The sequence below is a fragment of the Tachysurus fulvidraco genome, chromosome 3 (genome assembly GCF_022655615.1).
Source record: "Tachysurus fulvidraco isolate hzauxx_2018 chromosome 3, HZAU_PFXX_2.0, whole genome shotgun sequence".
NCBI classification, from domain to species: domain Eukaryota; kingdom Metazoa; phylum Chordata; class Actinopteri; order Siluriformes; family Bagridae; genus Tachysurus; species Tachysurus fulvidraco.
The window spans coordinates 19280657-19295927 of record NC_062520.1 but is presented as its reverse complement, the minus strand read 5'-3'; the positions used below and the strand labels follow the sequence as shown (position 1 = coordinate 19295927).

At 43.0% G+C, this 15271-nt stretch overlaps 1 protein-coding gene across 6 annotated transcripts in view; it reads left to right on the top strand.

Moving 5' to 3' along the window:
• The window catches only part of sema6e (sema domain, transmembrane domain (TM), and cytoplasmic domain, (semaphorin) 6E), a 163491-nt gene that overhangs the window by 100515 nt on the left and 47705 nt on the right, over positions 1–15271 (top strand). The gene's annotated exons all lie outside the window — the stretch shown is intronic.

Sequence of the window (15271 nt, the reverse complement as noted above, 5' to 3'; positions counted from 1 at the left end):
TGTTAACCAGAGCGTTGGGCTGACTTGGTGAGAGTCAGTTTTCAAATCTACGGGAGACTCACACAGGCCAACAACATTATTCATCTCGCACACACCGGAACGCGGTGTGCCCTGGGGGGGGGGGGGAGGGGGGGGGGTCGGTTCGCGACACCAAAACAAACCAAAGGGGGCGGGCGGGGGGCCCGGCAAAACACAATGGCTAATCTTTACTGGTTTACTACACACCACAGACCTCTTGTGATTCAACGAGTTTCACTCTCAGCGGTTTGCCTGCGAGGCGAGAGTGGCAGAAAATGCCATTTCAGTCAGCGTTGGTTGTTTCGCAGTTTTGTTTTTTGTTGCTTCGTGGTTTTAAAATACCATTACACACAGTCAGAGTATAAAAGTGAGCTCTTAAGAATATCGAGATCTTGAGGACTGGCAGATGGTTTCAGTGTGGACTAACTGGTTTGTCTGAGGGCTCTTCATGTGTGTGTGTATGTGTGTTTGTGTGAGAGAGAGAGACACACACTCTCAAGGTTCTGGCCTGTGCGATGGTGGTAGTTGTTTGTGTCCATTTTGCAGTAATGCCCTCAGCAAGGTTCCAGATCCTGATTTTAAGATTTGCTGGAATATTGACTCTTCCTCGCTAGCTGTATTTCTGACCTGGTTTTACTGTACACGGACACCATCACGACTCGGAGCATTTAAGCGTAATCCCTGACTGCTGTTAGAGACACACGATTACTGCAATGCACTCGGTTTGCTCCGGGCCACGATATATTCAAGGCTTCTGCTGTAGCTGAATTCTTTTTTTTTGTGAACATTTTTTTTAAATATGAAATTACTATCTAAAACCTTTAAGTAATTTTTCTAGAGATATTTTCTCTACTTTAGTGATAATACACACCGCACCGTTTCCTGTTACCTTGCAGATTTAGTTCTTGCTCTGTCGGTGGCCTCATTAAGCGTCTGTTTGTTGTACACTTGAAACAGTGATATTTTTTTTTGGTGGGGAACAAATCTGCTGTTTGTGTCCTAAACTCCACTAACTGGCTGCATAGATCTAAGTATCATTATCTGCTTGTTACTTTTGTTCCTTCACTTAATTTCAAAGCTCATATCAGCTGCTTTTTCATCGCACTACCATTGAAATGTCTCCATCTCTTACCACATCAAACACACAGAGGCCTCAGTTTACTTTAGCATCTTCATCACCTTTCTGCTTGCCTCCTGGCCTCTGTCCTTCCAAACCATTACTAGACCAAATATAGTTCACATATTTCACATTTCTGGAGTTTGTGTTCACCTGGCACATTTGTTCCCAGTGCTTCTGGTGGCACATCATTTATTTGCCCACACAGAACCTCCATCATAAAAGATTGCTATAATGTCCACAACATTGTCATATCTTCTATTCACATTGTTGTTTTTGCATGCCATGTAGTGGGCGGCGTTTGTGATGGACACTGTTACCATTTACATTGACTATTGCTTATACTCAACACTGTACTATAGGTTTGTGAAAAGATGATGATAATGATGATGATGATGATGATGATGATTATAGAAGAAGAAGAAAAGCAGAAAAATAAATCTATAGATAATGGTTCAGAGGTGTGCGTGTGTGCGTGTGTGTGTGTGTGTGTGTGTGTTGGATCAGCATTAATACACTATACTTTCACAGACACAGTGGAGCTGAGCTTTTGAGCATTGCAGGCCTATCACACACAACTTGGGGGTTCTTTTTATCTGTCTCTTACCACCGCCGCACTCTCTCGATCTATCCCCCCCTCGATCTACACACACACACACATATATATATATACACGCTTTCTCATTCATGAAAATTTATTCAATGTCAATGGGAGCTATATATATATAAATATAAGCTATGAGAGACGAGGGTTTGATGTTGTGATCTGAGGACGAGACACTCTGTCCTTCTGCATCTAATTTTGTGTGTGTCTCTCTGAATGTGTCTGTCTCACGCTTGGTCTTTTTCTCTCTTCCTAAGCCGAGCATTTCATCTTCACAGCAGGACTGAGCCGGGTATCATTTTTATCTTCCTGCTAGTCCCTTTTACTCTGGGGAAATAGGGCATTGGATAAAAAAACAAAATACACAAACACACATGTAACCAAACAGTGTTAGTGTTGCTACTCTCCTCCATCAGACTGCTCTTCTCTGTAATACACCTCCACTCCATCCTGCTTTACTCTCCTCCATCCTGCTTTATCTTCTCCATCCTGCTTTATCTTCTCCATCCTGCTTTACTCTCCTCCATCCTGCTTTACTCTCCTCCATCCTGCTTTACTCTTCTCCATCCTGCTTTATCTTCTCCATCCTGCTTTATCTTCTCCATCCTGCTTTACTCTTCTCCATCCTGCTTTATCTTCTCCATCCTGCTTTACTCTTCTCCATCCTGCTTTACTCTACTCCATCCTGCTTTATCTTCTCCATCCTGCTTTATCTTCTCCATCCTGCTTTACTCTCCTCCATCCTGCTTTATCTTCTCCATCCTGCTTTATCTTCTCCATCCTGCTTTACTCTTCTCCATCCTGCTTTACTCTTCTCCATCCTGCTTTACTCTTCTCCATCCTGCTTTACTCTTCTCCATCCTGCTTTACTCTTCTCCATCCTGCTCTACTCTTCTCCATCCTGCTCTACTCTCCTCCATCCTGCTTTACTCTCCTCCATCCTGCTTTATCTTCTCCATCCTGCTTTATCTTCTCCATCCTGCTTTACTCTCCTCCATCCTGCTTTACTCTCCTCCATCCTGCTTTACTCTTCTCCATCCTGCTTTATCTTCTCCATCCTGCTTTATCTTCTCCATCCTGCTTTATCTTCTCCATCCTGCTTAACTCTTCTCCATCCTGCTTTACTCTTCTCCATCCTGCTTTACTCTTCTCCATCCTGCTTTACTCTTCTCCATCCTGCTTTACTCTTCTCCATCCTGCTTTACTCTACTCCATCCTGCTTTACTCTCCTCCATCCTGCTTTATCTTCTCCATCCTGCTTTATCTTCTCCATCCTGCTTTATCTTCTCCATCCTGCTCGACTCTACTCCATCCTGCTTTACTCTTCTCCATCCTGCTTTACTCTTCTCCATCCTGCTTTATCTTCTCCATCCTGCTTAATCTTCTCCATCCTGCTCTACTCTCCTCCATCCTGCTCTACTCTTCTCCATCCTGCTTTACTCTTCTCCATCCTGCTCTACTCTTCTCCATCCTGCTCTACTCTTCTCCATCCTGCTTTACTCTTCTCCATCCTGCTTTATTCTTCTCCAACCTGCTTTACTCTTCTCCACCCTGCTCTACTCTTCTCTACTCCATCCTGCTTTACTCTACTCACTCACACACTTACTCACTCACTCACTCACACACCCTCACACACACACTCAGTCACTCACTCACTCACTCACACGCACACACACACTCAGTCACTCACTCACTCACTCTCACTCACACACTCACTCACTCACACACACACACACACACACACACTCACTCACTCACTCACTCACTCACACACTCACTCACTCACACACTTGCACTCAGTCTGTGTCTCTGTCTGTCAGTCTAATTGGAATCGTGTGGTGCTATGCTCAGTTTGATGACTGAGTGGGAGTGTGCGTCATGCCGCTGTGACAAGTGCTCTGCAGCTCTTTGATAAAGACTCTGTCTAAACCTTCTCCCAATCAGCACTGCTCATCCCTGCTTACCCACTTGCTCACCTCCTCAGGGTATTCTCTTTGGTGTGTGTGTGTGTGCGCGTGCGCATGTGTGTGTGTCCGTGTGTGTGTGCTTGTGATCTTACGTGCATGCCTGTGATGACTTTTGCAGTCAGGACCCAGGCAGTGCTTTTTGAAGACCTAGAACAGACTGTAAAAATAGAGCTGCATGCAGAAGTGCGAGAGTCAAGCTTTTCCTGCTGCTCTGCCAGCTCCTCTTGCACACACACTCCACTTTCCAATTATAACGCCCTTCGACAGGGGGCCTGCTCGAATTTCTGTCAATAGCAGTGCAGGTTAGGTTTCTCAATAACAAACTAAATTATTAACGGAAGAGGGAGTGAGGTGGAGAGAGAGTGTACACGTGTAGTGTTTACTTTTATTCATAACCTGAAACGTAAGACAGAAGCGAGACGGATAAATGATATTCTGAATAATTGTGCAGGATTCTCAGACTCGGTTCACGGTTAAGACAGGAGCATGAAAGAACTGAGAAAGAAATCCATGTTTTGTTTTTTTTCCCCCTGTCTTTTCCATATGACTGATTCCTAAGGAGAATGAGCTGCACTGTGTATGCAGACCATTGTTCTAGAAGACAGGAGCTATGGGGAAGGACGGGTCATGCCTTTCTGATGTCTGGCAGCGGAATGACCTCACTGTGGTTTTTCTATTGATTGCGCTTGTGGCTTTCTGCCGTCTGGCAGAGATCCCGCGCTCGTGTCTGGCCATCGTCTGGCCGACGGTGCCACTGGAAACTTCCAGAGGTGTAGAGAATACAAACGTCAGGGTTTTTAACGGGGGAAAACCCCTTATAGGTGTTGTGTAGTATTGTGTGTCTGTTTGTGTACTTTCGTTCTGTGACTCAGTTGTTTCTGGTGGATAATCATCACCATTTTCTCTCTTCTCACATGCTGAATAAATAAATGTGATTTGTGAATGCAGCACCTGGCTGTACATAGACTTCTTCTGTTGTCTAGTCTGTTACAGGGCTTTTCTCACGCACCAGGCCAAGTACTGTGTTTGTGCCCGAGTGCTTCACTCTCCTTTACTACATCAAGAGCTCTCTGAATATTTCATTCAGTTAAAAAAAAAAAAAAAAAAAAAGGCTTGTTGTGTCGAGAGAATGTGACAATAACAGTATTATACAGAGTGGAAAGCACTGTAACGGTTTATTTAAGCACTTTATCACAAGCTTTAATAGTATTCAGATTGGCACTCGCACCTCTTACAGTGTCAACCGAATTCTTTAGTCCACGCAGAATTCCAGAAAAGACTAGCCACTCAAAGGGGCTCCAGTGACTGTTGAGTGACCTTTTTCTCCTCCTCTTCCTCCTCCTCCTCCTCCTCCTCCTTGACATGTTTGTCTGAAGCCCAGTGCCAGTGGCAGATACTTTCTCTCCCTGTAGGATTAGTGAACTGGCATCGATAGCAAGATGACTGTGACCTCGATGCTATAGACAAGACACACACACACACACACACACACACACACATTTGGAATGCCACTGAGGCATTCATTTTGAGCTCATGCTCATGCCACTGCCCTGATAAAGAAGAGAGAGAGCACTGATGGTTCTGACACCCATCTATTTGCTCCTAATCCCAAATGAGGCCAAGGATGTTGTCTGTCTGCTGAATTGATTCTCTGTGCACATCTATTACAACAAGTAAACTTACCGTCACTCACACTGCCTCAACATGCTCTTGCAGTTTCCGGCAATTTCCAGAGTCCTGCTTTTATCGGCTCTGACGCGACTATTTTCCCGGAACAGAAAAAAAAAAGCCCCTTTAATACACGGTCAACATCGTGGTCTGACGTCTGATTTTAACAAGTAATCTTGAACCTGTGGAATTTCTTCACAAGTTGTTCTGAAGTAGTATAAAAGAATTCTCTTTTGTCTGAAGATGCCTAATACAGGCTGTGGGGTGTAGATGTGGTAGATTTGTGTGTGCATGTATTTGAACTTGAAGTGGTGATTTTTAAAAGCTTTTAATTAGCAATCCCCTTAAACTCGGTGAGACTGCGACATTACATGTCTGAAATTTCACATTCTCTTTCGCAGCTGTAGGGGTCATTGGATGATAATTGCCCAGCACTGCACGATCCCAGTTCCAATTTAGTAGTCCAGCAGCAGGATGGACACCCACGGAAAATATAATTAGGAGCTTTTTCTGACTGTCTTGGCTGTGAGGTGGTTAATGAAACGGTAACACTAAACAGGTGTTAGCACCACCAGCGTTTAGCACACACCCAGGCAGCGAGGCCATCAATTCACCAGAGCTTATTTTGACTCTTCTTACTCAGTTCTACAGTCGAATTTTATCTAATGGAGACACAAGGGTCACAGTGGTCTGTAAAAGTATAGCCACGTCTGACTGTCTCAGCAAAGCTTGCGGTTGTGTTGTTGTTGTTTTTTATGATTCACTGAGACCCACGTGACCGGTATCATGGGATCTGTCTCTTGATGCTCACTGACAAACTGACCCACCGTTAGCAGGTTACAACCACACTCTGTGATTAGACAATGGTGCCTTTGTACAGCCGAATTACAGGCTACGTCTCCTGCCCTTGTTTTTCCTGGAGCTCCTTAACTGGCGGGATTAAGTACATAAAGACAATATACGCAGTTGTTTGTTTCTCAGAAGCTGGCTGTTTTCTAGATTCCGACATTTTCTTTAATACATTTCACATGCTCAGCAAGGGAAATGACTATGGCCTTGTTTTTAAAGGCTTGCGCTTCATTTGCACCTCAGATTTTCGGCACAGCTGTTCCTTGGGCTTGCTAATCAGCTTTGGAATATCATTAAAAAAAAAAAGCACAATCTGCCAGGCAGTCCTGCCATGTGAGGATTTAACGGTGGCAATAAGATGCGATCATTTGCAATGTAAACTCCCCTTAGGCAAAGTTATTTGGATGCTTATATGCATTGTTCCCATTTGTTAGTCGTACAGCCCTTCTCGTCTGTCCTTACGATCTTGAAGCTTCTCAGGGGGGTCCCGGAAGTTTGAGGGGTAATTTCTGGAAGCCACATGTGCCAGTGCAGTCTTCCCTCAGAGAGGCTAGCTGTGGCCATGTTAAATGGCACAGCTACAAGCAGGTCCTTGCCGCAGTGGCTGGGGGGTAATGGGCCGTAGAGAGCTCACGCACTAACCTGCCTAATCATGTTTGAAATGACAGAGGAAGTCCAGGGACACGTGCCTTCATTAAGTGTGGTGATGTAGACAGAGGGGGAAGAGACGAGGGCTTATTCAGGTAAGGGTCCCAAAGCATGCAAGGCTCTGCTCCAAAGCAGAGATAACCGAAGCAATCAGATCATGGGCACGTCTTCTGAAATGTGCGTAATACTCATCACGTTTAAATATGGCCCTTGTGGTTTTAGTCAGTGGAGCACAGGCACACATAGCAGAGCCGTTCCACTAACTTGATGTAGATCTTTTTAAGATGTCCCCACCTCCACGTGTTGGACATTCGCCGTAAAGATACTCTGCATGACTAGGGACGCGTCAGACACGAGAGGAGCACCTGACGGCCTAAGTGCAACCGCCGGCCTCGGCACTTGGAAACGAATGTCACATAATCAATCCACAACCCCAGAGGCACTCTATCCTCAGACTCTAAGCAGCTAATGCCCAGAAATCCTCCATGCCTTGTTCCCCTAACAGCTGTCAGCTTGTCAACACCTCATATTTGGCGAACAGTATTTTTAAATCCCGACTGATTACAGATTGGCGAGATTTCTCAAGGACACGGTGTACAAGTCAAGCAGTACATTGTTTCAGAGAAGTTCATGTGGGACTGTATGTGTTTGGAGGGCCTCTGTTAGTGATAACACTGTTGTGGTGTATGGATTTTACGGATTTAGGTTTCTTGCTATGCTCCTGCTGTTTATTTTCTCTCCTGATGGGGCCTCATGTCTCGGTCCCGTGCTGTGCAGAAACGTAGCTTTCACAAGGTTATGTTCTAAAATCGTGGATATGAGAAGCAATAACAAATATTATCATCAGTGAAAATAGAGAATTATTTAAACATTTAAAACTGAGTTAACATATTTTGTTTGCATTTTTCCAATGAATCATTTTTTTTGTTTTTGTTTTTATGTCTGTTTTTTTTTTTTTGATGAACTTTATTTATTTTAAGCTTGTTAGATATAGAAGATTTAGTGTCAAACTACAGTTGAAATACACTGTATAGAGTTTATACTATAGACAAATGCTTGATTTATTCCCGTTGGCTGTTCTAAAAACATCTAGTTTTCTGAAAAGGTTTTCCACTAGATGTTGGACCAGTGCTGCAGAACTTATGCTCATTTAGCGACTAGATCATTAGCGAGATCGGGCGCTGATGTCGGGTGAGGAAGCCTGGGGTGCAGTCAGCGTTACGCTTCATACCGAGGGTCAGTCAAGTTCTTCTACTCCAGCTATGTCTTCATGGATCTCGCTTTGTGTACAGCGGCAATAGATCCCCTTTAGGAAAATGGAATGTTCCGACATACAAAAACACTGTGTGCTTCTAAATCTGTAGCAAAAGTTTAAGGAAGAACCAAATATGTAGCACACCTCATTTCAATATGTTTACAATTGCTCTAGTTGAACGTTGTCTCATGTTTCACTTTGTACTGCATATATATAGCTATATACGGTTGAATAGACAATGAAAGCCGCCTGACTCGACTCGACTTGACTTGACATATGGGTATGATGGTCTGGTGTTCTTTTCTCAGAATCAGTCGCATATGGCCCAATGTCCACAGCTTTACTAATTAAACTGAACTGAACCTGAATCCAATTGATTTGATTTTTCGGGACTTATCTGGCTGATACTGTTCGGAATTTAACTGCGCCGATCCTGGAGTCGTTCAGTGTGACTGAAGTGATGGAGGCATGAGACGGAGTAGCAAGGGGAAGTAATTAAGGCCAAATTCATTTAGGTCATTTAATTAACCAAGTGACAAGTCCACTAGCTTCTGGAGCCTATCAGAGCTGGAATCAGTCTTCAGTGCTGAGTGAGGGCCTTTATTGGGTATCTATTAATGACTGCGGAAATGCTCTGCGGCAAAGACTGACGTCGCAGCAAGTTTCAGGATGTACATGGGAACTAGACATATGGCCCTAAGAGTGTTGATGGGAAAGTTGAAGACATATTTCACAGAACTTTCTTCTCCATATAAAGCCACAAATGAACAAATATCCAGCGTTCAACTGAATCATAGATCTGTTTGTAATTTATCAGAATATTGTTGATGACGAAGTCTCTCTCTCTCTCTCATGCTCACACTCTCTTGATCACAAGATGTTATTGCAATGGAGCAGAACCAGTGAGTCTGTTGTGCTCTATAATAAATAATAAATAGCTCACAAAAAGCTATTATTGCAGTCGAGCATGTGGCAGTGCTTCATAATCGCTGTTTGTTTGTGTTCATGTGGACCGGTCGTCTGAACCAGACTGGTTTCTGCAACAATAGTGCGTGTACGTGTGTGTGCTTGTATGTGCGTGCATTGGTCAGCGTGTGTGTGTGTGTGTGTGTGTGTGTGTGTGTGTGTGTGTGTGTGTGTGTGTGTGTGTGTGTGTGTGTGTGTGTGTGTGTGTGTGTGAGAGTGAAAGGGCATGTATTTTGTTCCGTGTGTCAGCGCAGGACCCACAGCCCCGACTGTGAGTCTGATAAGGCCAAGTGACAAGCAAATCCTTGACAAAGAGCATCTCAGCCCTTGCTTGGTGCTCTGTAGCCTTACATTAGCCTTTAGCCGGTGCTGAAGCAGGGGTCTGGCTGTGTGTGTAGCTCGTGTAGAATACATCAGTGTGTTAGTTACATACTTCACTGTTTGCATGCTTTCATTATAGCCCCAAAATCAGATAGTAATGTTCTGATGTTGTGAAAGTATTTTTTTGAACATTTATCTTGTTTTATTTCCTGAAGTTGCTAAGAAAAAAAAACTCTGATGTGAATTTCATTCTAAAAGGCATTCCAGGGTATTATTATTATGATTTGAGTTTATTAAGCCATATATACAGTGTGTGTGTGTGTGTGTGTGTGTGTGTGTGTGTGTGTGTGTGTGTGTGTGTGTGTGTGTGTGTGTGTGTGTGTGTGGTACCTACTGGATTTTTACCAATAGGATTTGACAGAAAATGACAGAATGCATGATGATGAGCAGGATCCTAAATTAAAGTAAAACGGACAGGTAACATTAGTCCATTCAGATGATACAGTTACAGCACAGTTATTGTTAGAGTTAGGATCATGGTAGCTGTCAGAGTCGAGTATATTCAAATCATTCATTGTTCCAATAACGTCTAAACATGAATAAATATTAAATGTGGACTTTTAAGGTTGGAATAGTTTGTGTTAGCTAGCTGAAGCTATGTAGAGCAGTAATTTATCAAGAAAAACAGATGTGCTGCACAGTGTTTTAATGCCTTACATGGTTTAAAATGATATTTAACAAAATTTACATGGATACGTGTGTGCGCGCACATGGGTAGGTATGTAAGTGTGTGTGTGAGAGAGAGACAGAGACATACATGGGTTGGTGTTTTTGTGTGTGTACATGGGTTAGCATGTAAGTGTGTGTGTGTGAGAGAGAGAGAGAGATGTACATGGGTTGGTGTGTTTGTGTGTGTACATGGGTTAGTATGTAAGAGTGTGTGTGTGTGTGTGTGTGTGTGTGTGTCTGTGTGTGTGTGTGTGTGAGAGAGAGTGAAAGTACATGGGTTGGTGTGTTTGTGTGTGTACATGGGTTAGTATGTAAGTGTGTGTGTGTGAGAGAGACAAAGTGCATGGGTTGGTGTGTTTGTGTGTGTAAATGGGTTAGTGTGTAAGTGTCTGTGTGTGAGTGAAAGTACATGGGCTGGTGTGTTTGTGTGTGTAAATGGGTTAGTGTGTAAGTGGCTGTGTGTGAGTGAAAGTACATGGGCTGGTGTGTTTGTGTGTGTACATGGGTTGGTGTGTTTGTGTGTACATGGGTTAGTATGTAAGAGTGTGTGTGTGTGTGACAGTGATAGCAATGACATTGACTGTAATTGATGAAATAAACAGCTGCACACTCCTACATTTCCAGTCTATAGTGATCATTGTTTGACCGTGCTGCTAAATGCTTGTGTGGCTGTGGAATGTGAATGAGGTTGGAACGTATGAATATTGATAACGGCGCATAATTGTGTTGACCGAGTCTGTGATCCAATTCGAACTCTGTACAAGAACTGGCATCTCAGCTCGTCCTATTCTCTCCTCCATATCTTCAATCAGTCATTAATATGTAAAGAGGAACATGTTTTTTCTCCTTCTTTAAGACACTTTTATGCAGGTTAGCTATAGTGTGTTTAGTTAGTAGCAGCTTCCAGCTGTCTGTCTGTCTGGCTGTCCAATTAGCCTGCAGAGTAAACAAGGCATAACATTAGCATTTCAGCTCAATCTTCATCTGACACAAACATTCAGCCACTCATAAATAATCCAACTGGAGGGAAACGCAGCTCAAACGTACCCTCTTGCTCTGACAGCTGGGCTTTTTTTTATTTTTTTTTATTACTTTAATCTTTTTTCACCCTGGCCTTTTTTTTTTAATCTGTTCTGAAAATGAGATTTTGATGTGTCCCTTCTGGCCTTGTGTCAGATTTGGCAGAGACAGGCGCTTTCCCAGCAGCCTTTGTTGTTAATTGTGTTAAGTCACCTATGAAAGACTGAAGAGCTGGAGTCAATGAACCAGGTGTCCCTTTGGTCAGTATTCTCACACCCCTTTTCTCTGAGCTATCTTTCTCCATGTAATCTCCTAAGCGATCTCAGCACTGTGGCTGATAACAGTTATCTCAGCTGTTCTCCTCAGGGTGCTAAGCCTCAGGATGAAGCTTCTCAGTGCACCGCAATGTGCCCGTGAGGGCCTCTGGTGGCTCTCTAACCTCCACTTTACTCAGGATGACATTCTGAAAATGACATCGAACTACAAACTAAACATTCCTTGAAAAAATTGTGTGGCTTGGGCTTGTGTGGGAATGGCTCTCTGTAGATTTTCCGAAAGTCTAGTAGATTAACAGTGCATCATCAAACCAGAAAGCCAATACCACATTGATTATCCAGTTAAACTAGTTTATCTGACATTTATTTTAGTCTGTAAGCTTGTATTTTGTCACATATACATTACAGCACGGTGAAATTCTTTCTTCACATAACTTTGGAGGTTGGGGTCAGAGCGCAAGGTCATCCAGCACCCCTGGATTATACAGCACTGCTGGATTATACAGCACCCCTGGATTATACAGCACCCCTGGGGCAGAGACGGTTAAGGGCCTTGTTTAAGGGCCCAACAGTGCTGGAACTTGAACTTTGATCCTCCCTTCCAATCAACAACCCGGAGCCTTAACTGCTTGAGTCACCACTTCCAATGCTGTAGGAATGAGTCCTAAAACCCAGCCACTGGTTGTAGCACTTCTGTTTCCATCATCCTGAAGTTAGTGGGTTTTTTAAATGGGTTTATGGTTAAATGCCTGAAATAACGTCTGTGCTTCACCTTTTTTCACATTTTATTCTACACCAGTAATATACCTCGCTTGCTGTTTTTCTTAAGCTTTTATATGTCTTGAATACGGCAGTTGCTAGGGATGTTAGGGGAATATATATATATAGGGGCAAACTCAGTTACTACGGCCTTTTTGTGTTTGTAATCACGTTATCGCAAACTTCCAGCTCAAAAGAGCACCGTGAATCCTTTTCAGGCAACATGTGTTTTTTATTCAAGTCTGAAAGACCAACGCCATGTGACTGTGATGTAGTTTGTAGCTTTTTACTTCTGAGGATTTGTATTTATGCTTCAGAATTTCTAAAAGTTGCGTCTCATTCGTGAAGATGATCAAATGTGATCGAATTATACACTTTTGTTGAAGGCAAAACCTGTTTTCTTTAAACCTTTTTAAAAAAAACCCTACTGGCGGTCTGTCGAGTTAAACAGAGAAACAATCACTTCTAGGTTGACCAACAGTCATCTGTCATGCCTGCAGCACTCTATTCTACATCATATAGTTAGACACAATAAGCTCAGTTGCTTCTTCTAATCAAATGTGCCTGCACCACAATTAACATTGCCTTTAATGAGGACATTTATTACAGTTACATAATAATTACAATATGACACAGTCCACACTCATCTTGCTCAGGGATTGTCACTTCACTTCACTGCACTCCTGCTACTTTTCCTCCCTGCTGTTTATTAACCTACTGAAGAAAAAAAAATCTTTTAATCCAAACCATAGTGCAGGCTGCAAGATCGAAGCGCTCCTGTAACCCTTGTGGACGGGTTTCAATTCAATTATATGGGAGTGTTTGAGTATTCTGTTCAGGTTTTTAATGAGCAGAGTCACTCCTTCAATCTTTTATTCTCTCCTGTCCGACATTTAATTAAACGTTATTTCACTGACGCAGAGACGACTTTAGATAATCTTTCATAACACTCTGAGTCAAATTATCATGCTGTTGCACATATCACTTCTCAACCTACAAAACAAAAGCCATGCAAGGAATACGCCCTTGCCTTTACACACGCACACATACACACATACACACACACACACACACGCACACATACATACACACACACACACACACACACACACACAGAGTACACAGTATCTTTTATCTCATGGTGTTAAGGTCAGTATTTGTAATTTTGTTTTTGTTCTCTGCCTGTTTCTCTCAGGTGGAAGGAAGTCTGCTGTGGGTCATGCTGTGGGCCTGAGTGCTGTAGCTGGTGCTGAAATGCGGTTGGTTTGGGGGTTGCGGCCCCTCCTGGCCCTGACCCTTAGCCTCACTGGCCTGTTACTGCTATCCAACGTTGCCATGCCCTTTCCCCAGGACCTGGAGCCAATCAGCATAGTCGGGAGTGAGCGTGAGTACTAAGAACTCATTCTTGGGGTTTTCAGGATTGTAAACACATCAGTACAATTTGGTTATGTGATTCTCAGGTGTAGGCACTTTTTCACTCGGAGGTCAGATGGATGTAGAAATATTAGATATCGAACAGCATAAAAATGTACACCTTTGTCAGCAGTTTCCTTTATTGATTTATTGATCTTATTATCTTTTTAGATTGTTTGAATCTTTACTCCAGGTTTTGGGTTATTTATAGTTTTCTTATCAAAAGTCACAAAAAAAATCAAGATGAATGGATTTTAGGAGGAATATTTGAAATGTTCTGCAGCACTTACAGATGGTCAGCCTGCCAAAGTATCAGCACTTGGCAGGTAGCGACAGTGTTCCCACACCAAACATATAAATAACCTGGAGCCGATCCCATTATAGCATACAACATACAGTATAAGTTTACCAGTTTATTTAAATGAGTAAGGAGGGACGAGTGTTCGGGAAGATGGGTCAGTGGTGTTCTGTTGACTTCAGCAATATGGGTTGTGTAAGCTAACGAAATCTGAGAGTACGAAGACATCCAGGAGCCTTTATGGCTAATCCAGGTAGAAAAGCTCAAACTAGAAGAGCACAGAATATTGGAAATGAGGACGATGCAGAAATCAAAGGTTCTTGTGGAGAGTGTATACAACCAACCAAACCTAGCATATCAGGGGCTAATAAAGCTCTTGAGACAACCAGACATTTAATTAGCCCATTTATCAGCTGTTTGCACCTGTGTCTATGTCTGTTGTGTGTGTGTGTTGTGTGTGTGTGGTGTGTGTGTGTGTGTGTGTGTGTGTGTGTGTGTGTGTGTGTTGTGTGTGTGTGTGTGGTGTGTGGTGCTGCAGGCTCACAGGGGTAGCCATTACTTATACTAATTCCCTGACCTGTACAGGGAGCATTCTGAAAGTGCACACTAATTAAAAGCTGCAGTTTACACCTTTTGGGTTTCAGAGACGCCTCCAGTAAAAGAATATCCCTGCAAGCACATACCTCCTGATTAATCTTATTGTTGCGCGGCGAGACGTAGGAAACTAGTCAGTGCTTTAGGTACTGTAGCTTTCTACTGTTTTACACACACACACACACACACACGCCTGTGATAAATATAACGCCGTGTTCACACATACAGCGGACTTGCAGTGAAGAGCGAACAGCGAGCAGCTCATTCATGTCCAAAGAGACCTGCCAACCTCTGGCGATCCAGGTGTGTTCTTGTCCAGTTTAAATTAATGCAAATATGGAATGAATTGAAGCAAGAAACCACCAATGTAGTGAGGATATTACTCTGTACATGATCCATGGCAAAGAGCACACACTGTTTCGAGGTGACTGAAGAAATACTGTAAACAACCTCCCTGAGCTGATCTGAGGAAGAAAGCTTGAGATGAACCAAACTCAAACTCAGTGTGATTAAAATGATGTATTAGGAATTGTGTAAACACCCGGAGCTACTTGAGCAACTCATAAATTAGCCTCATCAGTTGAAGATCATTATAGATTCTGCACCAGCTACTTCATGACAAAAAGCCTTCAAATACTCAGTGATGGAGATACAGCATATGTAGTGTTCTTTTTTTGTATTGAATAAGAGCTTGTTTCTTCTCAAAGTCCTCATGAGAAGTTCTCTTTGAAGGTCTGAAATCTTCATGAAGCTGAACACCACTGGAGCTG